Below are 14,716 nucleotides of genomic sequence, written 5' to 3' on the forward strand. Positions count from 1 at the left end.
CATCTCTAGGTATTCATTGGAAGCAGACAATCCTCTAATCTGCACAAGCATAGTATAAAGATAAAAGCCACCACAGAGAAAAGAAAACAAAGAATAAACCAAGGAGTATCTCCACAAATGCCAAATGGAAAATGCATTGATTCAAGAAACAAGAATAAGGAAGACAATATGTTGCCCTGGAAGAACACAATGTTTCAATACTTGATTGTGAAGATGATGAAATTGAAGAAATGCCAGAAATGGAATTCAAAAAATTGGTCATAGGATCACTTAGAAGTAATCAGAAGCAAATGCACGAGGTAATGAAATTCCTATATGACATGAAAGAAAATTTCTCCCATAAAAGACACATAAAACCTAAACATACCCATTAAATCAGTAATAAAGATTATCCCAACAAAGAAAAGCCCAGGACTGGATGGCTTCACTGCTGAATCCTTCCAGACATTTAAAGAACTAGCTCCAATTCTTCTCAAGCTATTCAAAACAATTGAATGTGAGGGAATACTCCCAAATTCTATGAGGCCAGCATCACCAAAATTCCTAAACCCAAAAAAGACACAACAGAGAGAGAACTACAGACCAATTTCCCTGATGAATACAATTGCAAAATTCCTTAGCAAAATCATAGCCAGTTGAATCCAACAACACCTCAGAAAGATCATTCACCCGGACAAAGTGGGATTTATCCATGGTATGCAGGGATGTTTCAACATTCACAAATCAAAGTGATACATCATATTAACAAACTGAAGAACAAAAGTCATATGATTATCTCAATGGATGCAGAGATAGAATTTGATAAAATACAACACCCATGATTTTCATGATGAAAACTCTGAGAAAATTGAGGATAAAAGGAACATTCCTCAACACAATCAAGGCATTTATGACAAACCCATGGCCTGCATCCTATTAAATGGGGAAATTTGGAATCATTCCCATTGAGATCTGAATCCACATAAGATGCTCACGCTCACCATTACTATTCAATATAGTCCTGGAAATTTTAGCCAGAGGTATTAGGCAAGAAAAAGAATTCAAAAGGATACAAATTGGGAAAGAGGAAGTCAAAGTACCCCTATTGCAGATAACATGATTCTATATACATGGAATCCAAAAGAATCCACCAAGAGACTGTTGGAACTCATAGAGGAGTTTGGTAAAGTAGCAGGATATAAAATCAATATACAAATATCAACAGCCTTTTTATACACAGACAATGCCACAGCTGAGAAAGAACTGCTAAGATCAATCCCATTCACAATAGCTACAAAAATATTCAAAAATGTGGAATAAATTTAACCAAGGATGTCAAAGAACTCTAAGATGAGAATTACAAAACATTAAACAAAGAAATTGAAGAAGACGCAAGAAAATGGAAAAATCTTCTATGTTCATGGATTAGAAGAATTAATGTTATCAAAATGTCCATTCTTTAAAAAGCTATTTACAGATTCAATATGATACCATTCAAAATACCAAAGACGTTCTTCTCATATAAAACAAAAATGATGTTGAAATTCATATGGAAACACAGGAGACCTCAATTTGCTAAGGCAATCTTATACAACAAAAACAAAGCCAGAGGCATCATAATACCAGATTTCAAGACATACTCAAGGCACTTATAATCAGAACAGCCTGGTACTGTTACAAAAACAGATGGATAGACCAATGGAACATAATAGAAATGCTAGAAATAAATCCAAACATCTACAACCAACTTATATTTGAACAAGGAGCTAAAACCAATCTCTGGAGCAAAGATAGTCTCTTCAACAAATGGTGCTGTGAAAACTGGATTTCCACATGCAGAAGGATGAAGCAGGACCCCTGCCTTACACCTTACACAACAATCCACTCAAAATTCATTAAAGATTTAAATCTATTACTTGATACCATCAGATTATTAGAGAACATTGGAGAAACCCTGCAAGATATAGGCACAGGCAAAGAATTCTTGGAAAAAATGCCAGAGGCACAGGCAGTCAAAACCAAAATTAACAAATGGGATTATATCTTTAATTAATATATGCTAAATTGATCTTCTGTATATGAAGATAATTGAAAATGGATCTTGATGTGAATGGAATGGGAGAGGGAGCGGGAGAGGGGAGGGTTGCAGGTGGGAGGGAAGTTATGGGGGGGATCCATTGTAATGCATAAGCTGTACTTTGGAAATTTATGTTTATTAAATAAAAGTTAAAAAAATTGGATTGTATTAAACTGAGAAGTCTCTGTACTTCAAAACAAACAGTTAGGAAAATGAAGAGGCAACCGACAAGCAGTTCAACTGATAAAGGATTTATAAATAGAATATACAAAGAGATCAAGAAACTCCACAAAAAAATGTTCAGGATCACTAGCTATCAGTGAAATGCAAATCAAAACCACAGTGAGGTTTCAACTCACTCCAGTTAGAATGGCTTTCATACAGAAATAAACAACAACAAATGCTGGGAAGGATATATGGAAAACGGTACCCTAATCCACTGTTTGTGGGAATGTAAGCTAGTAAAGCCATGATGGAGATATCTCAATAATCTGAATATAGACATACAATATGACCTAGCCACCCTACTCCTGGGAATGTACCAAGGGATAGGAAAGCAGTAAATAAAAGAGTTATCAGGGCTGGCGCCGTGGTGCAGTAGGTTAGTCCTCTGTCTACCGCACCGGCATCCCATGTGGGCGCCGGTTCTAGTCCCAGCTGCTCCTCTTCCAGTCCGGCTCTCTGCTATGGCCTGGGAAAGCAGTGGAGGATGGCCCAAGGACTCCCACACGGGAGACCAGGAGGAAGCCCCTGGCTCCTGGCTTCGGATCGGTGCAGCTCCAGCCATTGTGGCTATTAGGGGAGTGAATCAATGGAAGGAAGACCTTTCTCTTTGTCTCTCCCTCTCACTGTCTGTAACTCTACCTCTCAAATAATTTTTTAAAAAAAATAAAAAAAATAAAAGAGTTATCTGCACACCCATGTTTATTGCAGCTCAATTCACAATAGCTAAGACATGGAATAAACCTAAATGCCCATCAACTGAAGACTGGATAAAGAAATGATAGGATAAAAAAAAAAAGATAGGATATGTACACTACGGAATACTACACTGCAGTAAAAATAATCTGATCATTTGCAAAAATAATGGATGAAAATCATACTTAGTAAAATAAGCCAGTCCAAAGGCACAGATACCATCGGTTTTCCCTGATCTTTGGTAACTACCCTGATCTCTGGTAACTAACAGAGCTCCTAAAAGGAAACCTGTAGAAGTGAAATTGACACAAGAAGAAGCAATCACTTGAACAGCCCTTGTCTTGACTTTTGAAGAACATTTTTTTCCTTCTTAATACCATTGGTTAAACTCTTTACTTACCGTAGAATTAATCATAAGTGTATAAAATCAATTGAAAATAGATCCCTGTAAAAATCAGGAGTTGGAATAAGAGAGGGAGGAGCTGAGTTCTGCATACATCCTACGGACTTACGTCCAAGATAAAGCTAAAAACTTGCCATGGGACTCCAAATCCCATTATGCTGGGTGGTAATTATGCCATCTTAGGTGTTAAAGTGATCATGTTATGGTTTAATTGATCATATAGACAGATTTAAGTGCTAGAGGGATCATATATATAAGAGCAAGTCTCTGGTAATAACAGTAGATAGAATTTAAAAGGAAAGAATGTTTCAACATGGGAAGCAGTCCACACAGCAAACTCATATAATGACAAATGCCCTAAACAGCACTTTGACCTCAGAATCAGCCCTTAAGGCATCCTGGTTTGGCTGAAAAGCCCATGAAAGCATTTCAGGCATGAAAAGCCAAGACACTGTGGCAAAAAATTCCTACATGAAGAATCTCTTGGAGTGAGACCCCAGCAGAAAGAAGTGGCCATAAAAGAAGGATGTACTTTTCACTGAATGGAGGAGAGAACTTCCACTTTGCTTATGTCTAAATACTAATGAAGTTTGTGGATTCAAAAGGCTTTCATAGCCTTGGCAGCTCATGTCAAGAGCCTCGGGTGATCACTGACCTTATACATAAGAGTGTTAATTGTTAAATTAACAGCAGAAGTTATTGTACACTTACTTCCCATGCAGGACTGCTCTCCTCAATGAGTTGTAATATGAAAACTGACTGTAAAACTATTTATCAAACTGTTTTTTTTTGTGTGTGTGTGACTTGTTGACATCTTTACTTAATATAAAGTTGGTCTTCTGTGTATAGTTAATTGAAAATGAATCTTAATGGAGAATGGGACTGCAAATGGGAGAGGGAGGATGAAGTGAGGTGGGCGTGGAGGTGTGAGGGCAGGTATGGTGGGAAGCATCACCATATTCCTAAAGTTGTACCTATGAAATTTGTACTGCTTAAATAAAAGGTTTCTTTGGGAAAAAAATAAAGCAAAGTGTAATTGTCCTATGTTTAAGTAGGAAAGAACAATATTGAGCAATATGTCGTTAAAAATGTAAATTTTGTGTTATTGAAAATTAAACTTACAGTCTAATAAGTTGCTGAATTCTGCTAATAAAATGTGTCTGCACTGAAAAATGCTCAAGACTACAGAATTTGTAACATTTCCCATCTTTCCTTGGACTAAGGGAAGAGTACCAGAAGAATATGGAAAGGCCGGCGCTGCGGCTCAATGGGCTAATCCTCCGCCTTGCGGCACCAGCACACAGGGTTCTAGTCCCGGTCAGGGCGCCGGATTCTGTCCTGGTTGCTCCTCTTCCAGTCCAGCTCTCTGCTGTGGCCCAGGAGTGCAGTGGAGGATGGCCCAAGTGCTTGTGCCCTGCACCTGCATGGGAGACCAGGAGAAGCACCTGGCTCTTGGCTTCAGATCAGCGCGGTGTACCGGCCACAGAGCGTCGGCTGCAGTGGCCATTGAGGGGTGAACGAATGGAAAAAAGAAGACCTTTCTCTCTGTCTCTCTCTCTCACTGTCCACTCTGCCTGTCAAAAAAAAAAATATGGAAAGACTAATTAAGAGGTACTAAGTTGTAGTGATATAAAGGTAAGAAGTTGTAGTGTTCTGTTTAGCCATATGGCGACTATTGATAATGACAACGTATTCTATATTTCTCTCAAAACCCCTTGGAAGACAGAATTTTGAATATTCAAACATAAAGAAGCACTAAATGTTTGAGGATACAGATAGGTTTACTTTGATTAGACGTTGCACAATTCATATACTAATTGGAAAATCACATTATACCCCATGAATATGTATGATTTTTATGTATCAGTTAAAAATAAAAAAAATATTCTCCACAGCATATGTTTCAGTTACTCTGTATAAATGAAATTTATATGCATAGGCTAAAACTTGTGAAATATTAATACAGTTTTTAAACAAAGAATGAATATTCCTTCAGTAATATGCTATATATATATGGATATATACATATATATATATATATATGGATATACGCTTACTGAAATGCAAACCACAACAGAAACTGTGGAAGTTTGGACACGTAAAAATCAGAATTAGCAGAAATCTACGACTTAGGTTATGCCAAAAGCCCCCCCATTTTTACAGTCACCAATCCACAAAGACACCATCATCTGGCACTTGGCTCCATTGTTATAATTTTGTTACTTATAAAGATCTGTGGGAGTAGGTGCTTGTTTGGCACAGTGGTTGATACCCCAGATGTGATATGGATTGTGAGGTCCACATCCCACGTGGAAGTCCCTGGGTTTGAATCCCACCATTCCCAGCTTCCTGCTGATGCACACTCTGGGATGCATCAGGTTGATGGCTCAGTTGGCTAGGTCCTGGTCCTGGAGTTTCTGACTCCCAGTTTTCTCCTGGCCCAGGCCCAGCTGTTGTGAGCATTTGAGAAGTGAACCAGTGGATGGAAGGGATCACTCTCTCTTTTTCTCTCTCTCACTATGTCCTTCTTTCTGTGTGTGTCTCTGTGTCTGTGTGTGTTCTGCCTCTGTCTCTGTCTCCATCTCCTTACCTTTCAGAAAAAATAAATAAAAACAAATTTTAAAGTAAGCTACAAGAGTTAAGAACATGTCACCCCAGTATGTGTTGCACTGATACATTAAATATTAAAAAAAAAAGTACAGGATCAACTACCTTCCTTCTGTTTCTAAGAGCAAGAGGTAAAATTCCCATGTGAAAGATGCCCTCCCTTTATCAGAAGGAATCACATTGTTATCTTCAAGGATGAGAAGGTGAGTTTGAGAGAATTTCATACTTACAAAACTTTTAAACCCATATCCTTCTAGTAACCTTTCTACTCAATGAACTATCCTAGCCCACACCCCTTTGTCTTCTCACAGCGCACAACCTTCTGTTCTTTTTTCAAATCATTATGTGTTTGACTCTAACTGCTTTGAGTTTTCATTACTTTATGAGGACTCTCATGCCATATAAAGACATTTGTTTTTATCCTTTTAATTTATTTTATATAAATTCAATTATCAGGCTCATTTGGGACCCTAAGAAGACAGAGGTGGAATTTTGCTGCCCCTACAATGTCCTAAAATATTTGAATTATGCATTTGGAAAACAACATTTATGTATTTACATTTTTTTGCAAATAATATTGTTTATCAAAAATATGACAGTATAAACATGGGGAATACTTTAATTTAAATTATTGCAACAGTTTAGCATTCCCAGAGGCCATTTGAGTGACAGATTTCTAGACAATAATCAGAAAATCATTAGAAAGGTCATCTTACACTGAAGCATTTGGAATTAGTCACTATTTTGTCACTTTGAGAAGCGGGGGTGTTGGCTCAATACTCTGTGGTAGCCTCAGAGTAGCCTTTCCCACAATGCAATTCCTGGTGATTCCAGATGCTTAATTAAAATATGAAAATTGGATCAACAGAGACATCCAAGAGATAGTTGCAGAAGAAATATAAACACGTTTTCAGATTGTGCTCCATCACACTACAGAATTCCAAATGTCATTGCTGGGGAAGGCTTTTGGAAGGAAACATGCTCACAGAAGATTTCCTACATTTCTGTCTGTGTTCCAAAGTACTACATTCTGGGACTGGAACAATAACACAAATCGTAAGAAATACAAAGGCTTTCAGGCTTCAGACAGGAAAGTGAGTGAAGCAGACAGATTATAAAGGGCTAGCAAGTGGTGAGGAACCTAACCGCACATGCACCATATAAATATATGCAAGTTCTACAGGTTTTTTTAAAGCACTGTCAAACAAAAATAATCTGAATGTAGTTCTTTCTCCACCAGAAAGAAACTGAACAAAGCCATGACATGATTATCACATCTCATGTAGTATAAAGTTTTATTAGTTGGGCATAGGAACTTTGAGAGATGTAAATTCAGAGAAGTAATATAGTTTTGGGGCCTGTTATGTAAACAGGAACTATTCCTGCATAAAATTATGAAATGAGATAGCATTCTTTTACCCCTTTATCATCCTTTTTTATTTCTTCTCTTATTTTCCACTATTCAAACACCCTTCTACCTATGTACTCTTTCTTCCTACACAGCTTAGTTTCTTCAGCAGCCTGCATTTCCACTCTTTTTTATCTCTCTTCTATCTTATTCCAACTCTTTGAAGAGTTGAAGGTGTCTGGCTACTGAGTACATATGACAAATGATGATGGCTTCCTAACCTGAATCACTAAATGTCTGGAGTAAGAGCAATTGGTCATGTGTGAAAACTCAGGACCACTGGGTAGGTAACTTCAGTTATGACAGTGTTTTTTTAGTGTTTTACAAAGGTTATACAGTTAACCTGTCAAGATAGCTAGAACGCCTCAGGGGATTAGCGAGAACTGGAAAGGAATTCTGGTGGTGGCTTCAGTGCAGCAGTTAGGAGGTCTTTGGGGATGTTCACATTCCACATCAGAGTGCTTGGGTTCCAATTCCTACTCCACTTCCCATTCCAATTTCTGCTAATGAACACCTGGCAGGCAGCAGGTGAAGGCTCAAGTACTTGAGTCCCTGTTACCCATGTGGGAGAAATGGATTGAATTCTTGGTTCCCAGCTTCAGCCTAGGCCATCAATATCTTCTGTGCCCTTTTGAGAAGTAAACCAGGGGCTGGAAGGATGGAATCTCTCTCTCTCTCTCTCTTCAAAAAAAATAAAAAAATACAATTTTTTTAAAGATTTATTTTATTTATTTGGAAAGCAGAGTTACGGAGTGAGGGGGAAAGATATATAGATAGAAATTGTCCATCCATTGATTCACTCCCCAAATGACCCCAAAGGCTGGGGCTGGGCCAGACTGAAGGCTGGAGCCAGGAGCTTCTTCTGGGCTTCCCATGTGGGTGCAGGGGTCCAAGCACCTGGTTAATCTTTCACTGCATTTCCCAGGCACATTAGCAGGAAGCTGACTCAGAAGTTGAGCAGTAGAGACACAAACCAGAGCCCACATGGGATGCTGGCATCCTGAGCTATGCCACAACACTGGTCCCAACAAATAACTTTAAAAATATACAGAGTACAAAAATGTAATGTATATGAGTGAAATTGACATTTTGAGACTTGATGATTGTTTATAGCCCTTGTTTATATTCCTGAGGAACTGTGATTTTCTACTTACTACTTGTAGATTTCTTTATTTAGTTCAGGGTTAATCTTGTGGTTATAAAATAAATCAAAAGTATATCATTTTAAAAATTAAAAGAAATATAAGAAAAGGAGAGAAGAGGGAGGGAGGATAGGGTAGGAAGTATCATTATGCCCTTTAAATTATATATATGAAATATATGAAATTTTTTTTCTTTCTAGAAATAAAAAATTAAAACTAAAAGAAATGTCGTTCTTATCACATTTCATCATATGTTCTGATAATTTTTAATTTTTGGCACTACTTATCTTTCTCAAAGATAGCCACGTAAGAAGATGCTTTGATTACAAGATGCATTTGATGGTTGGAAAAAATAACACTTAAGCTTTATCTTTTTTTTTACAATAATCTATCATCCTCCCTATATTAAAAATAAACCAACAAAGTTTTCTTGTCATATGTTTAAGGATAAGATCGAAGTTCTATAGTGAGGCAAATATAATTCATAAGATATTTATATAAAAGAAAAATGAAAAAGAGTAACTATTTTAAAAAAATAACAACCAAGACCAGCTATCTGGTGCAATTAAGCCATCTGAAGCACTGGTATCCCATATCAGAGTGTGAAATTTGAGTCCTAGCTGCTCCACTTCCAATCCAGCTCCCTGTTAATGTGCTAGAGAAGGCAGTAGATCATGGCCCAAGTACTTGGGCCCTTGCCACCCAGGTGGGAGACCTGGATAGAGTTCCTGGCTCCTGGCTTTGTCCTGACCCATCCTCAGCTGATGCAGCCATTTAGGGAATGAACGAGTGGATGGAAAATATCTCTTTCTCTCTCTCTCTCTCACTTTCTTTCTTTCTCTCCACCCCCATCTCTTCTTCCATCCCTATCCCTCTCTCTCTTTCCACCTTTCAAGTAAAAATTAAACCTTTTAACAAAATGAAAAGAAAAAATAAGTACAATGTGTGAATTGTAAATAACAATTTGTTACCAGGTGATCAATGTCATAAAATTTATCTGTAGACATTGGTACAATTTTAACATAGTCTCTTGTAGGTTTCCACACTTTCTGTCTCATAAGTGTACTCTGACAAAAAAATTATTTCTGTAATGCCCTCATTAAGCCATAGTACCCAAGTATGGATAAAGTTGAAATCAATTTTAACTTAATAGATATATATTCAAGGAAATATGTTCTGCCAATATTTTGTACCTATATTAAAATGAAATCTGAAAGTAAAAGATACTTTTGTGAGAATGATCTCACAGTTGGTAGATTTTGTCACATCAAAATTAAAACTAGAGGCTTAGTCCAAATAATTATATCAATTTTATTTTATATTGAAGTCATACCTAATATCAAGGTTTAAAAAAAAAGAAGACGATGACTATGATAGGAAATGTCTATTCCAAGACAGAAAATGAAAGTTTCCCTAATAACTAAATATGTAGCTGTAGGTTATCAACTAGACTTCTGAAATGTAGCAAAATATAAACTTACCCACGTATTTGTGTGTGTCTGTATGTCTGTGTGTGTGTGTGTGTGTGTGTGTGTGTGTGGAGAGACAGAAAGAGCTGTTTTAGTGCAATTTCATTGTACTTTCTGAAAAATACTTGAAATACTCGAATAAGAGTGCTACTTATGCAGCTTTTAGTCATCATGTTTTATTTATATGCCTTATATGTGTAAGGCAGTTATTTTAGAAGGAAAACAATTACCAGATGAGATTTCCTTGTGGGCATCTTCCCAACATGCAAGAAAACTTCCTTCAGAAGCTGGAGAACTTCAGGTCTATATTTGTAGTGCCTGAAAGGTGGTGAAAGACAGCTATTATACTAATATACTCTATTATAATTTAATTTTATGGCTACAATAAAGTGATGTCAGCTGGAATAACCTGGGCAAGGATAGTGAAGTTGTATAGATACCAGATGGAGCTTTAAATCGGCCAAGATGATTGAATTTATAGGTCTTGAATCTACTAAATTTTCCAGGTGACATAGACAAGCATGGGAACCAATATGAATTACTTGCTACAAAATGGGATTTAGATGGGCTTGCAGGTAACAGGCTACCTCACACTAAGTGAGAGCAACTAACCACAAGGGCTTCGAAACCTAAAGCAAAGAAATGGCTTTAGCAAATTAGAAAGTCCATTCAAGCACACATTATGTTGTGACCCCAAATCGTTCTGTGAAACTTATAGTTTTGTGAAAATTACTTTACTCACTTTGGATGTCTTAAGGAACAAGGGCTTGACCTTCGCCCTCCTGTTGGAGTGTCCTGGATAGAGCATCCCATCACTCAGTACAGACAGACCCTCTTCCCTAATGAGAAACAGCATTACTTTGTACTTCACACTATTTAAAAACCATGTAGGAAGAGAAACAGCACTAATCAGACTGCAGGGAGATTTTAAATGCTTATGAACCAGCTTGGAAGAGGCAGTACAATTTTCATATTAAGCATTCCTCGAAGTACAAAACACCCTTTTCCTTACGAGATCAGACCATCTCTGTTGTTCTCATATGCTCATTTGCTTAATGGCATATTCCTTAGTCTAGTACTCAGCACCCTTGATGCAGTAACCCATTCACCTGTCTTGCATAATGATCAGTAAAAACTCTTTGCTCTGATCAGATGATACATAATGATTATTAACTCCAAGCCTTATCTGTTTTCAGATACACATTCCCTATTATTTTCCAAACAAAACCCAAGTCTCAACTTCTCTATAGAGTCTTTCTTAACTCTTTCTGTTTCCAATTTTATTATTATTTGAGTTATGGACCTCACATCTGAGCACATACTATTTTTAACAATTATACTTATTTCCTCACCTATCTTTTATAATCTTGAGACAATTTTCCTGGTATTATATTTTTCATCATTCATTCAATGTCTATCACAGTAATCTTTAAAAATACTTAACTTATATCTGATTCAGCATTTACTTTATCAAATATAATTGATGTTGGGGCCGGCATTGTGTGTGTGTGTGTGTGTGGCGGGTGGTAACAGGTAAAGCCACCGCCTGCAGTGCCGGCATCCCATATGTGCCTGGTTCGAGTCCCAGCTGCTCCACTTCTGATCCAAACTCTCTGATACTGCCTGGGAAAGTAGTAGAAGATGGCCCAGGTCCTTGGGTCCCTGCTCCCTTGTTGGAAGACGTGGAAGAAGCTCCTGGCTCCTGGCTTCGGATCCCCAACTGGGGAGTGTACCAGCAGAGAGAAGATTTTTGTCTCTCTATTTCTGCCTCTCCTTCTCTCTCTGTGTAACTCTGATTTTCAAATAAATAAATAAATATTTAAAAAATGTATGTATTGGATGTCTTGGAAAAGCTAAAGTCAGACTAACTTAGGAATCAAAAATAGCTCCACACAACTTGTTAATTATGCTATTATTGTTAATTATCCAGTTGGAATGTGCAAATTTTTAAGCTAAATCTCTTGCATGCAGATCAGTGCTGTTTACTTCAGAAGGCTTGAACACCAATTTATGTAATCTGTGTGGCTCAAAAGTGGCCTCTGAATAATTAGTGACACACAAAACTCAATAGTTGATGATTTGGGCCAACTATTTAAATGTTCTTAAAAAAACCTTTTATTTAATAAATATAAATTTCGAAAGTACAACTTTTGGATTATAGTGACTTTTCCCCCCATAATCTCCCTCCCACCCACAACCATCCCATCTCCCATCTCCCACTCCCTCTTCCCATCCCATTCTTCATCAAGATTCATTTTCAATTATCCTTATACACAGAAGATCAACTTGGTATATACTAAATAAAGATTTCAACAGTTTGCTCCCACATAGATATACAAAGTATAAAGTACTGTTTGAGTAGTAGTTTTACCGATAATTCACATAGTACACTACATGAAGGAGATCCTACATGAAGAGCAAGTGTATGGTGACTCCTGTTGTTGATTTAACAATTGACACTCTTATTTATGACGTCAGTAATCACCTGAGGCTCTTGTCATGAGCTGACAAGGCTATGGAAGCCTCTTGAGTTCACAAACTCCAACCTTATTGAGACAAGGCCATAATCAAAGTGGAAGTTCTCTCCTCCCCTCAGAGAAAGGTACCTCCTTCTTTGACGGCCCGTTCTTTCCACTGGGATCTCACTCGCAGAGATCTTCTATTTAGGTCATTTTTATTTTTTGCCACAGTGCCTTGGCTTTCCATGCCTGAGACACTCTCATGGGCTTTTTATCTGGATCTGAATGCCTTAAGGGCTGACTTTGAGGCCAGAGTGCTGTTTAGGCCATCTGCCATTCTGTGAGTCTGCTGTGTATCCAGCTTCTTATATTGGATCGTTCTCTCCTTTTTAATTCTATCAGTTATTATTAGCAGACACTAGTCTTGTTTATGTGAGCCCTTTGACACTTAATCCTATCATTATGATAAATTATGAACTGAAACTGATCAGTTTGACGAGTAAGATGGCATTGGTACATGCCACCTTGATGGGATTGATGGAATCCCCTGGCATGTTTCTAGCTCTACCATTAAGGGGTAAGTCCGATTGAGCATGTGCCAAACTGCACATCTCCTCCCTCTCTTTACTCCTCCAACAGTTTTGCCAGTAGCTGAGTTAGTTCCTCAAAAGCATGTAACTGTTGGAAATGACTGTTGGAACCTTCATAGATTTCCTGTACCAGTCTCCAGAATTCTGGGGAGTCCACTGTTTTGGCTTATTAGAAATGTTAGAGTCATTCTGCCTTGAATTATTCAATTCAGCTATTAAATTATTAAGATTAAGAATGGCTATGGGGGCTGGTGCCATGATGTAGCAGGTAAAGCTGGCATCCCATATGCGCACCGGTTTGAGTCCCAGATGTTCTGCTTCCAATCCAGCTCTCTACTATGGCCTGGGAAAGCAGTAGAAGATGGCCCAAGTCCTTGGGCCCCTGTACCCATGTGGGAGACCCAGAAGAAGCTCCTGGCTCCTGGCTTTGGATCAGCACAGCTCCAGCCATTGTGGCCAATTGGAGAGTGAACCAGTGGATGGAAGACCTCTCTCTCTCTCCCTCTCTCTCTCTCTGCAACTCTTTCAAATAAATAAAGAAATCTTTTTAAAAATTGCCATGATAGAACACATTTTTCCTTTGCTTATAAGTGATTTAATGGAGCACTAAAGTCAGTTCATATCTATTTTTAATTTTCTTTAATATTTCAAGAGGAATAGAGCAAACCACTAAAAGAGTGTTTGAAGATGGACACTAGTTCTCATCTGTCACTGTACTAACAGAATTAGAAAGTGAGTTAAAATTAAGAGTACAAACATTTGCGAAATTTGTTGTGCATATTAGTGTTTAGAGAAATAAGAGGATATTAGAGGAGAGATATTGATATAGAATTTTTCAATTTAAAGTAAAAACAAATCATGAATACCTGATTGAACAAATGAATTTAAGATGCAAAGCAGAGGGAGTGGAAGTTTTTTTGGTAATGTTAATTGTTTTTCAGAGAGACTGCAAAATAAATTAGATGGATGACTTCTGCAATATTACCAAGTGAATTAACATAACATGCTTGAGGGTAGATGCTTGGTGCAGCAGGTAAGTTACCTGCCTGGGATAACTGCATCTCATATTAAAATGCCTGGAGTTGAGTTCTGGCTCAGCTTCCAGCTTCCTGCTAAAGTGTACCCTAAGAAGCAGCAGATAACTATGCAAGAACTTGGGTCCCTGCCACCCAGATGGGATACTGGAATTGAGTTCCGGGCTCCTGGCATTGGCCTGGCTTAACTCTGGCAATTGCAGGCATTTGGGGAGTAAACCAGTAGATGGAAGAGCTGTCTGTTTCTCTCTCTCTCTCTCTCTCTCTCTCTCTCTCAATAAATAAATAGAATTACTAAATGAATTAAATAAAACAAAATTTATCAAAATAAATAAAAATTAGTATAAAACACACAACACTTGGTACATTTTAAGGAGTACAACCCAACATTTCAACACATACCCATAGCTTAAAATGCCCATATAAGTCAATGTTTTTCCATTTCCCTTTATATTCTTTGTCTTCTCAGTTAATTCTCTTCTTATTTGCTTTTAAATTTTGAACTAACATGTTATACTGGCAAATATCAAGGGATACAATACAACATTTCAACACATGTACAAAGCTTAAACCAAGTATACCAGGCAAGTAGTCTTTCTATGTTATTATTTTTTCTTTGTGATTAGAATG

The sequence above is a fragment of the Oryctolagus cuniculus genome, chromosome X, assembly GCF_051225735.1.
Source record: "Oryctolagus cuniculus isolate XC-2025 breed Fujian yellow rabbit chromosome X, ASM5122573v1, whole genome shotgun sequence".
NCBI classification, from domain to species: domain Eukaryota; kingdom Metazoa; phylum Chordata; class Mammalia; order Lagomorpha; family Leporidae; genus Oryctolagus; species Oryctolagus cuniculus.